The sequence below is a fragment of the Lathyrus oleraceus genome, chromosome 7 (assembly GCF_024323335.1).
Source record: "Lathyrus oleraceus cultivar Zhongwan6 chromosome 7, CAAS_Psat_ZW6_1.0, whole genome shotgun sequence".
In the NCBI taxonomy this organism is placed as follows: Eukaryota; Viridiplantae; Streptophyta; class Magnoliopsida; order Fabales; family Fabaceae; genus Lathyrus; species Lathyrus oleraceus.
Genome location: NC_066585.1, coordinates 273,424,248 through 273,437,341, shown reverse-complemented (window position 1 = coordinate 273,437,341; position 13,094 = coordinate 273,424,248). Strand labels below are relative to the sequence as shown.

The window sequence follows — 13,094 nt, the reverse complement described above, 5'->3', positions numbered from 1 at the left end:
CCTGCAAGTTGTTAGGGTCGAGTCAAGGCAAATTAGAAGCAAGATCAAGCTTGATTGAAGCAAATCGAAAGTGAATTTTTAGATTTTTCTCTTCTTCGATTCTCCTTGAATTCTCCACTATTTTGCTTGTTCTTTGGTTGTCTGAAGACCTACCAATGTATGCAACAAGATTGAGTTGCTTTTAGGTCAAATCGAAGCAACTCAAATCATGCACCTCAAATTTCAAATCCACGTATCTTTTAATACTTCGAATTGGGAGAAATTGAGGTCAGATTCGAGCTCTTGAGCATTTTTCCTTTCAATTAGTGTGCTCACTTTTCATTTTCATGGAGGTTGGTGATGGACCAGTCCGGTGAGGTCCATTGGAGAAGAAGACCGGAGCTAGGGCTCCGGTGGTGCGTTGGCGACTTCCCAACCACTTGATCATGTTTGAATGTTCTAATTCTGGCCTTCGCTTCTGATTACCACGCGTTGATTGTGGTGCATGATGGAGCGCACATTATGGCCATCAGATTTGCCACCTCAGTTAATGAGGTAGATCTGATGGCCCTTGCTTTATTTAATTTTTTTTCTTCTGATTTTATGTTTAATCCTTTTATTTTATTTAATTCATAAAAATTTCATTTTTAGTCCAAAAAATATGGGACTTTCACAAAAAATCTTTAAATATTTGTCTTTTCTATATTCTGAATTAAAATAATTTTTGGATTAATTTTGATATTTTTTATGAATTAAATGATTTTGGACTTGTTTTTAAATATTTTAAAATACTTATGACTTTCCAAAAATTATGAAATTTTTTGTCTAAGGTCCTTTGACTTTGTTTGACCTAGGATAAATCCCTTGGCCATTTATTTGGTGTTTTGGAGGGATTTGAAGTTTTGTCCATTTAAAAATGCATTTTAATTCATTTTAAATTTGATTTTTAATTGAATAATTGTTTAAAAATTGTGTTGAGCCATTTAATTGATCTTGTGGTGTTTGACTTTCTGTTTGACCTTAGTCATGGTCGATTTGACTTTTGTTTGACCATTACTATTGGATTTAGGGGGTTGATGAAACGTACATTTCATCCCCCAAAATGAATGGATAATATTAATCAGATGAATTTCCTCCTGTGATCAATTTGAGTTTATATTTCCCCTTCCCTTTTCATATTCATACCTATTCTTCCCCAATCCATCATTGACCAATGAAATCTCAAATGTCTAATGCTAGTTGATTCATCAATGAGCTTGTGTCAGATGAATCAACATAAGTCTGACTGAGATAGGTCTCTCCCTTTTTTTAGTGTGTGGTATGTTTTAGGAGTATGGTTCTTTGTACCATATCTCCAACATGCATTAACATCAATATTTTTATTGCCCGACCTCAAGTAGTTGTGACTTCTACGTAAGTCCAATTACGATTGCTTAACATAGAGCTAAATTTGTCCCACGAGGTATATCATTCTAGTAAGTGAGATTGTAAGTCTCCCATTCTTCATGGTATTGTGTGAAAACTTGACCTTTTTTACATTCATGAGAGCTAGTGGCATACTTGTTGATTTATCCAAGTTGGAGCCCTTCTCATGGATGATGTCTTGGTTCATGGATTCATACTTGTGAATGAATGGTTGAGTGTTCTCCAAAGAATGACTTAAACTATTAAAACTCTTCACTAAAAATTGACTAAATTCTTATTAACATTTCTTTACTTTCAAGTCATTTACTTAAATGCAATTTAAATTCAAGCACCTTTATCATTCATTTCCATTTACATTTTATGCCAGATGTTTATGTTTCAGTCATTTTCACTTTGCTCACTTGAGCCAGATCATTTCTGTTTATATATTTGTTTGATTGTGATTTTATTTTATTTATGACCTTAGGACCTTAAAATACCTAATAACAACAAAAATCCTAAAAAATATGTTGGTGGACTGTTGGACTTTATCTGAACTCTTGGACTTAGAAGTAGGCAACTTCCATATACTTTTGGGACTTGGCCAATGCCACTATCTGAGACTGAGTTATTTTTTACAGTTGCCTTTCATCTAATGCAAGCCTTGAGCTTACCCTTGGTTCATCTGCTACCTTGTCTATGTGCTTAATTGTTATACTGTTATTATTATTGATTGTTTGATGATTGTTTCTGTAAGTTTGCCAAGAAAATATTTCATCCGATACATTTGAAGACATTTGAAGATTGCTTGCTATTGGAGTGCTTGCTTGTATATTATGGCTATCTTTAATTGATGCCTTGGTCTTTATTATTATCGGCTTGAATGTTTGCATATGCTTATTGCTTGCTCAATAGTCCAAAGGAAATGAGTTTCTATCTGACATTCTTGTCTTGTGGAATGCTTCTCATTGGTCAGATCTTTTCAATTCTTAACCTTTAATTTTTGTTTAGTATAGTCCCTTCATCTTCTCCCACTTATTAAATTTCAAATCTCCCCCTCTTTTTAAAACCTTCTCTGTTTGTGTTTTTCAAACTGAGACATGTTTTAATGATTAGAAACTTTGGCCTTATGCCATTGAATTTTCAAACATTTTCTTAAATCAAACTTGTAAATGAACTTAACCATATTGACTTTAATTTCAAAAGAAAAAAATAACTAACAACCTCATTCAAATCTTTGGCCATTTTTGTGCCTTTCTCGGCTAAATCTTTGTTAAAATCAATTCACCAATTCCTTTGAAATTTTTACCACGAACTACGGGGTTTTGATCCCTCATTTTTATGTTGGTACGTAGGCATAAAACCGAAGGTCTTATCAAACACAAAAATATAATAAATGATTTCTTTTCTCATCCCCCATTTCATTTTTATCAAACATCTTTTCAACTAAAACACTTGCACACAAAAAAAGGCTCCATAGGAATACCTAGGATACTTTGGGTGTTAACATCTTATGTCTGTGCAACCAACCCCCTTACCTGTAATCTCTGACATTTTATTAGTTTTGATTTGAAAACTTCTTATCTTTGGGTTTTGGGTTCGTACTTTTGCACTTTTCCTTTGGAAAAAATAAAAGCGCAGTGGCGACTCTGGTTTTATTGATGTCAAGTTTATCCACAGCTTGATGGTCATGAATTTACCACTATAGAAATTAAGCGGCGACTCTGCTGGGGAGTAGTCCTCAGTGGGTTTAGCCTACTTTTTTGTGTGAAATAATTTCATGATATTTGATGTTTATTTGTATATATTGTTTATGTGATATAATCTGTCTGTTGTGCCTGGTGATCTTTGAGTGGTGAGATAAGTTCTAACCCTAACTTGAGTGCAATTAAGATAGGAGGATGGTATAGTAATGTTTGACTCGTGTGGAGTAGCCCTTAACGAGTTGGATTGAGACCCATATACTCAGGGGAGATCCCTTTGGAATTATTAATGTCACACGAGTAAATCGTGGATAAGCATTACTTTTTCCGACCTGGGAGTCCGAGAAGCTAAGGACCGTAGAACATATAACCTAACGTGGCCTATTTTAGGACGTAGTATGGAGACTGTTCAAGTGTATACTTGATAATAGTTGTTACACGATACTACACTCAGACGAGTTTCTCTTAAGAATACTATGGGTCGATGAGTCAATCATCTAAACCTATAGTATCTGATAGATGGGATCACGACTCTGGGAACCTGTTAGAACATGATCTACATGTTTTTATTCGTAGTACACTCCTTTGGGATGGTTCTTAACCTGACTCCATGCTCGTGACTCACAACAAACGCCTTGATTCTTGGTTGATTCGATCAGTCTCATTAATATCAATGGAACTTGGGTGTTGATAAGGTGAAAACCATAATCCACCAAAATGGATGATTAATCTTGATGATGACTTGATCCATACCTCGACCTTTATTTGTGTTTGCCTTGTGTGTGATCCCTTGTATGTGATTGTTGCATTCATGCATACATGCGCATCATGACATTCATCACAGAAAATAAATTTCAAGGAAACTAAGGTCTTATTTGCAAATATTTTCAAATCATGGATTATAGACGAAGGAACACTAAGAAGTACAGTTTCATACATCCTGATTTGAAAGAGCTAAGGAAATTGTCATCCTTTGTATTAGATCCCTTGGACTTCAAGCAACATCATGGGAAGCTCTTGTTCGTATTATCTACTGATGTGGTTGGAGGACTTCTGAGTGTTTTGGTTCAGTTCTATGACCAATTTGTGTTTCTCTCACTTCCCCTCCCCTTCATCTTCATGCCTATTATTTCCCATTCCATTCATTAACCAATGAAATCTCAAATGTCCTAAGGCTAATTGGTTCATCAATGACCTTGTGTCAGATGAACAAATACAAGTATGGATGAGATAGGTCCATCCCCCTTGATCTTTTCTTTTAGTGTGTGGTATGTTTTAGGAGTTTGGTTAATTATACCAAATCTCTAACATGCATTAACACCTAAATTTTTATTGCCCGACCTCAGATAGTTGTGACTTCTACATAAGTCCAATTACGATTGCTTAACATAGAGCTAAATTTGACCCCTAAAGGCATAACATTCTAGTAAGTGAGATTGTAAGCCTCCCATCCTTCGTGGTATTGTGTGGAAACTTGGCCTTTTTTCCTTCCTATGGAAGATATCTTGGTTCAAGGATCCATGCTTGTGAATAGATGGTTGAGTGTTCTCCAAAGAATGACTTAATCAATTAAAAAGCAAAACACCACTAACACTTAACTAACATTTGACTAACTTTTATTAATATTGCTTTACTTTCAAGTCATTTACCTTATGCAATTTAATTTTCAGTCATTTATCATTCATTGCCATTTACATTTCATTTAATTTGTTTATGTTTATGCCATTTTTACTTTGCTCATTTGAGCCATATCTTGTGATTATATATATTGTTTGTGCATTTTGATTTTGTTTGTGGTCTTAGGACCTTAAAACACCTAATAAACAACAAAAACCCTAAAAAAGTTTGGTGGACTGTTGATCTTGATCTGAACTTTTGGACTTAGGATTAGGCAACATTCCCTGTGCAAAAAGGACTTGGTCAATGCCAACATTTTTTAGAACAAGTTATTGTGAACTAAGCCTTCATCTGATGCAAGTCTTGGGATTGATTTGAATTCATCTGCTACTTTGTCTTGGTGCTAATTGTTATTTTGATCATGTGTCTGATGCTTTCTTTTAAGCTGATCAAGGAATATTTCATCTGATACATGAGAAGACAAAGAAGACTGCTAGCTATGGGAATTGCTTTCTTGGATGTGGCTATCTTTATTTGATGTCTCGATCTTCATGATGTCTGATATAGCTAATTGCTTGTTGATTGTTGCTTGATTCAAAGTCCAAAGGAAAATGGGTTTCTATATGACATTCTTGTCTATTGGATTGCATCTCATTGGTCAGATATTTTCAACTCTTAACTCTTAATTTTATGCTTAGGATAGCCTCTTCATCTCCTCCCACTTCTTAAATTTCAAAATCTCTCCCCTTTTTCAAAAACTTTCTTTACTTGTGATTTCAAACTTGGACCTTATTTCAAATAGAAACTTTGGCCTTATGCCATTGAATTTTTGAACTTATTTTTCTTAAATCAAACTTGTAAATAAATCTAATTATACTGACTTAAAACTTCAAAAGACAAAAAGAACTAACAACCCCATTCAAACCTTTGTCCCCTTTGTGCCCTTCTCAATTAAATTTTTATTAAAAGCAATTCACCAACTTTGAAATTTTTACCACGAACTACGAGGTTTTGATCCCTCATTTTTATGTTGGTACGTAGACACAAGTCCGAAGGTCTTCTCAAACACAAAAATATAATCAATGAATTATTTTCTCATCCCCACACTCTATTTTCCGCAAACATCTTTTATACCAAAAATACATACGCACATAAAAAAGGGCTCCCCAGGAGTATCTAGGACACTTTGGGTGCTAACACCTTCCCCCTGTGTAACCAACCCCCTTACCTGTAATCTCTGGCATTTTATTTGTTTTGATTTGAAAACTTCTTATCTTTGGGTTTTGTTCGTACTTTTCCCTTTTCCTTTGGAAACAATAAAAGCGTGGTGGCGACTCTGGTTTTAATGACATTAAGCTTATCCATAGCTTGATGGTCATGAATTTACCGCTACAGAAATTAAGTGGCGACTCTGCTGGGGAGTAGTCCCCAGTCGGTTTAGCCTAATTTTTTATGTGTATATATATTTGTATATTTGATGTTTGTATGTTTGTTTGTGTGATATAATCTATCTATTGTGCTTGGTGATCTCTGAGTGGTGAGATAAGTTCTAACCCGAACTTGAGTGCAATTAAGATAGGAGGATGGTATAGTCATGTTCAACTTGTGTGGAGTAGTCCTTAGCAAGTTGGCTTGAGACCTGTCATACCCCGATTTTGATCCTGAAATTTTTCCATTTTTTCTTTTATTTTTGCATTTGCATACATTCATCAGTATAAAACGGATTTTAATATCTTGACTTTTTTTTATTTTTAATTTGATTTTAATTTCAAATTAAGTTTAATTCCAATTGTCAATTTAATCTTAATTATTTATTTTTACTAATGATTAAAACTCTAATCGATTTTTATTTCCAAATGAATGTTAGAGTTGATATCCAAGTAATTTTAAATGAATTATAGATTAATTTGTTTTTAATTTGTTTTTTTTTGCTGATTTGTTATTAGTAATTAAATTGATATTCAAACTAATATTGGATTATTACAAAGAAATCTTCATCCATAGTTTTGTTTATTTCATTCATTTATTCAAGCATTGTCCACCATTTACATAGCATATGATTAATTCATCGTATATAAGGTCTCTAAAATGCAAAGAGAGATCTTTGTCTTGCTACAAGAAACACCAATTTTCATTCATTGAAAATCATAAGATTATCCAAAAAACATACATAATTACAAAAATTGGCATTTTGACCAAATCCAACCCATCCCCAAGAATCCCAAGGATCCTAACCCCTACTTTCTCTCTATGTATATACATTGAAGCACATGGCAAAATGTGAAAGAAAATTGTTCTGTTAAAAAGAATGGAACCAGAGAGACCAATTCCACAATGGCTTCTGTTTCTACACCAAGGCGCAGCATTTGTTGATTTAAGTCCACATCCCTTTGCTGTTGTCGATGCAGCTTATAGGCTCATGATAAATGATGGAATTAACCAGTCAATTTTGTTGATACACAAGAACCCTGCAAGAAATCAACTGTCAGCTTGTTTGAATAAAGCTATGCATCAAGATAGAGGCAGAAGTTCTTACAGTGGAGCAAAGAAATAGCAACAAAATAGAAAGAAAATTCTCGCATCTCAATTGCGATTCCGAATCGCGTTTTAGAGTGAGAAACAAGCAATAAGAAGGTGATACAAAAGAAGGCCTAGTTTTCCAGTGGACCGTTATTAGATCTTTTTTTGGCAATTCTTCAATAGCGGGCTTGCTACGCATTGTTCACTAATTGTGAGACCTTCACATATTGAAGAACAGTTGGGGAAGTTTGGTTACTAATGACCCATCTGTCATAGAAAACACTTTAGAACAGTATGGTGGTTTTGCATATCCAGACAACAATAATGTACTATAAAGGCTTGAAATTGTAGATAAATTCATTTACCAATTGGGGGACTTTGTAAGAAGGATCATGCTGCTATTCGTGCGGACCCCTCAATCAAGAAGTTTGAGAATCAGCCACCAAAATAGTGTCCAAAGTCCTTTGGATATCCAGTTTACAGGGCCCTGCAGCAAGTCCATATCAGAAGCATTCCCAACAGTCTCTATCACATCATTCTTTTACCTCTATGTTGTATGTACCAGATATGCTGCAATTGGCGGTAATACACCGGGAAATCTGTTAACCAGATTCAGAATCTCACGTTTCCAGTGGCTAGTAGTCTTCGCTAATGCTTGCATTATGGTTCACCAAGTTGATTCATACCAGTAGTGCCAATCCTACAAGAAATTTCAAAAATATAGCATTAGTAAGTTAGGCCAAATTCACGGCAGTATTTTCTTTTACTAACAATTTAGAAACATAGAGGAAAACCATCAATCACATGACAGCTCTGTGCGGTAAGAACAATTTATATGCACATCGAAGGCACTAATCCTTGTTTTCTAATATTGGAGCATGTCTTCAAATGTCAATGTTGAGGCACGGTAGCTAAAAAAAAAAGCAGCATTCCTTTGACAGTGGAGTAGTCGGCTACGCCCCCTCATGATTATTTACTTGCTGGATGCCATGTTGGAACGGTTGCCCTATGGAAATTCTCTACAAATTCTTCGTCTAAATGTGATGATACAAGGCGTCTGCTTTGTTTCGGACTTGAAGGCCTTAAGTTTTGGGACCTACATAATCCATTTTGTTCTCTAAGGCAACCTTCACCTGCATCCATTGGTCGCCATACCTGATGAGGTGCAGTAACAGCAGTTTTGTCCGGCTCTAGTACCTGAAAAAAAAAGAATGAAGATAACACCGATGTCAATGCGCATTTTGCAACAGTACATGGAAATTTGCCAAAGGGAGATTAAAAAAAAATACAGCAAAGCATGGTTGCTGTTGTCGCTGCTATTCCTCTTCCCACACTCTTATTCTCATCATCACACACTTCCAATTTTTGAATACTCAAAGTTAAAGCCAATGCCACACTTATCACGAACTCCGGTCGTACAACCCTCAAGGAGAGTCTCCGATTTGAATATGGACATCAGCCTTCAGTATCACCCACCCAACAAATTGCACAAAACTAACAGGCATATGGGGTTACAGGTCATCAAAGTGTTCAGGATCTTGGTTGTAAACAGACGTCATTTGTTTCTGTTGGTGATCCTGGACGTTATTCACAGGGTATTAATATGTGCAAGAGCTGATATGGATACTCCGGCAGTTGCTACAGGTTCTCTTGTCCAGGTTCGGCCCCCTAGCATAGTACCCTTGGTGGCCCTTGTATCAAGCAGCTTACCACCCAAGGCTCACCATTGCAACCTTTTCACTGCAGTAACAAAGATTAACAGCAAAGAGTTAAATTCCAAAAAAATCCCAAATCAGGGAAGAGACAAAAATCTAAGAGAAAGTTTGAGTTCAAGGTACCGTTTCCGGAAGTGTAGCGTGAAACAAGATAAAAGCACTTCTGAGCATCAAAAAGACTTCTGGAAATTTTCTTCTTTGAGCTCTAGAGGCCACATCCGAAAACCCTAATCTGGAGCATAAAAGGAAGATAGCAAATCAGTGAGAACGGGGGGAGGAAAAAAAAGGAAACGGCGGAAAAGATACGATAAACCCTAATCCCAAAAAAAAAAATCAAAGAAAACCACAAGAGAGACGAAATCAGAAGCTTGCAAACTCACCGCCACCGCAGGAATCCTCGCCGAAGGTGAGTTTTATCCTGTTTAAATCTTGTTAAAACCTTTGTCTCTGTTTGCATGTAGAGTGAAATTTGAGGAAGGTTGAGGATGAGCGAATGAAGGAGAGATTATTGCGAGTGTTGTGAGTTTGAGGATGCGATTGGGAGATTGAGAGAATTTTGAGTGAGCGGGAGAGAAGCGAGAGTGACCAGAAGTGAGATTGAGGGAGTGAGAACGATGAGTTTCTGTTACTATTCCTCCCATTTTTTTTTCTTTTCTTTTATTTATTTAAACCACATAAAAGCCATTTAAAAAATTTATACGTTTAGTCTTTCTTTGTTTTTTTATTTAATAGTGTACATTAATGTCTTGTTTGTTTGTCTTTTTTATTTAATAGTGTACATTAATGTCTTGTTTGTTTGTCTTCCCTATTAATTTACTAGGCTGGGTTTCTTTTGGGTAATCCAACAGATCTTTCATTATTATTTTAGTTTTTTTATTTTTTAATATTTTTGTTCCAATCCTTTCTGGTTTATATACTCAAATGGTTGTTGTAAATAATAACTAGTCATGAGTGGCCTGGTGGAGAGGGGTGGTTGCCATAGTCTCAGGTGGAGTGGGTTCAATACTCATATGTAGCATTCTTTGGTATTTCATTTTCTTTTAGCATTTTGTTTCTTTTAATATTTTTATCTGTCGCACCTCGAAAAAAATGGGGATACGACTTCAAAGCGAAGCGCGATCGCATGCTCGCAATGATGGACTGAACAGAGTCGCCACCGAACTTTATTTATTCCTAAAAAGGAAAGGGGAAATATCGATAAAACCCAAGACACAAGAAAAGGATAAGATATGGTCATCGCAACCAATATCAGGGTTCGGGAGTCGATTACGCAAGGGGAAGGTATTAGCACCCCTCACGTCCGTTGTACTCAACGGGAACCATTAGGTCAGTTGTGTGCATTAATGTTAGTTTGAAATGTTAGGCTTTTCGAATTATTAGGTGGGAAAGAAAGAATAAAAGAAAGAAGAAATGTTTTTGGATTTTTGACGAAGGACTAAACCTAAGTTTTTTTATTAATGGGCCTGACAAGATTTATAAATCCTGCTCCTACGTATCTCAAAAGAGAAATCAAGGCTTACGTAGTTCTGGGTAGAAAAATGTTTGTTTGTTGGTCGATTTTAGCGAAAGCTATATTGTATTAATCGACAAAAACATCGTTTTACCCAAAACAGATGAGGAGTGGACGCATACCACACATCGAACGGATTTATAGATCTACATTCGGAAAAGCGTCACTTATCTCGACTCAACAATTGTGGCCGAAACATTGTTTTGTATCACTTAAGACAAGATACCTTTCGTTTATGAAAAGGTTTTTGATTAATCGCACGGCGACGAGAAAAAAGTTTGATTGGTTGGATGTATTTTGAGTGATGGCGAGAACTTGGATGAGCGAGATATACATCTCGAATCCTAGCCTCAGGAGTGCATGGTATACACCATGTTCCATTTCCATCTTTATTGAGAAAGGTTAAGATAGGAATTAAGTATTTTGGAATTTGATTGAGAAAGGGTTTGAAGAAACCGCATTGACAATTTTAGGCGATGGCGAGAGTTAAGATTGGCGAGGCATACGTCTCGAATCTTAACCTCAGGAGTGCATGGTATACACCATGTTCCATTTCCACCTTTATTGAAAAAGTGTTAAATAAGATTTAGGTATCTTAGATTTGATTGAGAAAGGGTTTGACGAAACCACATTGACAATTTTAGACGATGGCGAGAGCTAAGATCGGCGAGGCATACGTCTCGAATCTTAACCTCAGGAGTGCATGGTATACACCATGTTCCATTTCCACCTTTATTGAAAAAGTGTTAAATAAGATTTAGGTATCTTAAATTTGATTGAGAAAGGGTTTGACGAAACCACATTGACAATTTTAGACGATGGCGAGAGCTAAGATCGGCGAGGCATACGTCTCGAATCTTAACCTCAGGAGTGCATGGTATACACCATGTTCCATTTCCACCTTTACTGGAAAAGTGTTTAAATAAGAATTAAGTATTTTGGTTTTGTTGTGAAAATGACTTGACCTAGATCAAGTATTGATGGACGTTTAAGAAATTTGAATGAGAGCTCGAGAAGACAAAGTGGATAAATTTGGATGATGGCGAAAGCTAGGATTGGCGAGATATACATCTCGAATCCTAGTCTCAGGAGTGCGTGGTATACACCGCGTTCCACTTCCATCTTATTGAAAAGTCTTTAGATATGAATTAATATTTTTTGAGTTTTTTTATCAGAAAAAATGGCTTGACGTTGGATCAAGCATTTGATGAAGTTTGAGGGAAACAGAAAAGAATAGGAGGGAAAGGTGAATTGATTTGTTTATTGAGAAAATACTCGATGTTGGATCGAGTCATTTATTTTTGTATTTTTTGAAATTGTCGATTTTATTCTTGTGTTAGTAGCTAAAACAAATAGAGAAATAAAACAATACAAAATTATATACACGTTGGGGGAGTGGGGTACATTTTGTCGAATGGGGATTCAAAAAATCATGAAATAATTAAATCGGGCCCAAACAACAAATGATGCGAAATATGAGTGTAAGTGCAAGGGAACCGGCTCATTGTAAGAAAGCCCAAGAGTAAGCTATGTGAGGTTGATGGCGATGCTTAAAAAGCAATCGACTTACAAGGGTATGGAAAATGGGCTCGATATTGAATCGAGAAAAGAAATGATTTTTATAGTTTTAAAATGGTTTTGCATGCATGATGAACTTAATAAAAAAACATAGACATAAAAAATATTAAAAGAAACAAAATGCTAAAAGAAAATGAAATATCAAAGAATGTTACATATGAGTATTGAACCCACTCCACCTGAGACTATGGCAACCACCCCTCTCCACCAGGCCACTCATGACTAGTTATTATTTACAACAACCATTTGAGTATATAAACCAGAAAGGATTGGAACAAAAATATTAAAAAATAAAAAAAACTAAAATAATAATGAAAGATCTGTTGGATTACCCAAAAGAAACCCAGCCTAGTAAATTAATAGGGAAGACAAACAAACAAGACATTAATGTACCCTATTAAATAAAAAAGACAAACAAACAAGACATTAATGTACACTATTAAATAAAAAAACAAAGAAAGACTAAACGTATAAATTTTTTAAATGGCTTTTATGTGGTTTAAATAAATAAAAGAAAAGAAAAAAAAAATGGGAGGAATAGTAACAGAAACTCATCGTTCTCACTCCCTCAATCTCACTTCTGGTCACTCTCGCTTCTCTCCCGCTCACTCAAAATTCTCTCAATCTCCCAATCACATCCTCAACCTCACAACACTCGCAATAATCTCTCCTTCATTCGCTCATCCTCAACCTTCCTCAAATTTCACTCTACATGCAAACAGAGACAAAGGTTTTAACAAGATTTAAACAGGATAAAACTCACCTTCAGCGAGGATTCCTGCGGTGGCGGTGAGTTTGCAAGCTTCTGATTTCGTCTCTCTTGTGGTTTTCTTTGATTTTTTTTTTTGGGATTAGGGTTTATCGTATCTTTTCCGCCGTTTCCTTTTTTTTCCTCCCCCCGTTCTCACTGATTTGCTATCTTCCTTTTATGCTCCAGATTAGGGTTTTCGGATGTGGCCTCTAGAGCTCAAAGAAGAAAATTTCCAGAAGTCTTTTTGATGCTCAGAAGTGCTTTTATCTTGTTTCACGCTACACTTCCGGAAACGGTACCTTGAACTCAAACTTTCT

General features: G+C 35.7%; 1 long non-coding RNA gene across 3 annotated transcripts; it reads right to left on the bottom strand.

Moving 5' to 3' along the window:
- Window positions 1-6,840: 6,840 nt before the first annotated feature.
- LOC127106945 (uncharacterized) lies at window positions 6,841-8,997 on the bottom strand. Of its 3 annotated transcripts, none has more exons than XR_007795561.1 (5): window positions 8,018-8,997; window positions 7,769-7,923; window positions 7,589-7,710; window positions 7,240-7,490; window positions 6,841-7,171 (listed from the first exon to the last, which is right to left on the bottom strand). It is a non-coding gene; the product is annotated as an uncharacterized LOC127106945 (long non-coding RNA). The 3 variants fall into 3 exon arrangements; XR_007795562.1 differs by having other exon boundaries at window positions 7,786-7,923; XR_007795560.1 differs by having other exon boundaries at window positions 7,589-7,923.
- Between the last annotated feature and the right edge of the window lie 4,097 nt (window positions 8,998-13,094).